The sequence below is a fragment of the Apteryx rowi genome, unplaced genomic scaffold, assembly GCF_003343035.1.
Source record: "Apteryx rowi isolate R43461 unplaced genomic scaffold, aptRow1 scaffold_122, whole genome shotgun sequence".
Taxonomy (NCBI): domain Eukaryota; kingdom Metazoa; phylum Chordata; class Aves; order Apterygiformes; family Apterygidae; genus Apteryx; species Apteryx rowi.
The window spans coordinates 1765761-1767225 of NW_020447442.1; positions in this window are offsets into that span (position 1 = coordinate 1765761).

A 1465-nucleotide genomic window follows, 5' to 3' on the forward strand; every position below is an offset into this window, starting at 1 on the left:
TGGCTAATAGGTGCAGTGCACACAGTGTCTTAAATTTATGCAGCTGCTTCTAAATGCCAAGAGCACTAACAAACAACATACAGTAACTACCCACTAACTATACAAAGATATTTAACAGCAATAGCCCTAGAGCCCAACATCATCAGTTGCTTGAGGTCTGTTGTTCACCCAAGCAGTTCTGTCTGAGTAGGCATCTGTCTACTGGGATTTTGGGAAACCAGGCTCCTCCAGGGCACGCTTTGATCTAGCCAATGATAGTGCATGAATAAAAAGGTCCAACTCCTATACACAGGCCTTCAGCCTTTAGTCCCATAAAGAACAAGAATGCAGCCTGCAGATATGGACAGTAATACTCCGCAAGGAAATAGCTAGGAAGTAGGGGAAACCATGCTGGTAACCCCAATAGGTGTTGGGGGAACTGGCTAACAAGTACTAACGTACTTTTAGTCGTTCCTTGATTGACCTGGAGAAGGCAGTCATGCCTTTGCACATTCTCCTCCTTGCCCTTCTTCATCCTCGATAAGTAGTATCTTAAGTAGTATCTTAAGTATCTAGCACTTCAAACTTTGGTCCTTTCTCCCCAAAGTCAAAGGAAGTGTAATGCCTGTATGTTAGCTGAGCTAGAACACATCTCCAACATCTGGGACTCATCTCACCAGAGGCTTCACACTACCCCTGCACTGGCACTCATGCCTCACTCCCTCTTGCTACCCACAGCAAGTTAGACACACGACACCCAAGTTAGCTAACACATCTGATGCTCTACATCACAGCTACCACTACTGCTACCACCACAGAAGCTGCACCTGTAGGAAACATGGTGGGGTGAAGGGGACAGGAGCCCAGCTTAGAAACTTCATGAAACATCCCAAACAAGGAGATTTCATCAAGCTCAGCAGGCTGTTTTCCCAATAGTTTCCTTCGCTTCTCTCATATTACAGTCAAAAATGCTCCATTGTTCCCAGTGCTATCCCTGCGAAGGGAACAAGTAAGGAGTCGTCGTCTTCTTTTGCCTTATCTCCTGCCAAGCTCTGCACAGCATCCAGTGCAAAAATAAATATGGGGTGGCACCGCTGGCAGCAAGGAAAGAACAGCGGTTTGTGATTTCAAATGCAGCACTGAACTAAAACTAATCCTGGCCAGCTCCTAGGTACCTGAACTGTACTTGCTAAAAGAGGAACTTGCTGTAAATGTGAGGATACTCTTAATAGGCAGGTGCAAGACTTACCAAGGGGAGTAGCCGAATCCTTCACTGGTTGCCTTAACTCCCTTTCTCTTCAGGGATTTGGTTTTGATGTGCTGTTCTTATTTTTGTGCTTTGTTCAAAGGTTTCAGAGCCTGCGATCCCATCGGGCAGTTTCCCTCAGGAAACCAGCTCTTTCCCCTGAGCCTGCTAGGCCTGTACACCTCCCTGAGTCTTCCTCACGCTGTTTGCTTGCCTCCTCCAGAAGGGTTGTGGGGGGGG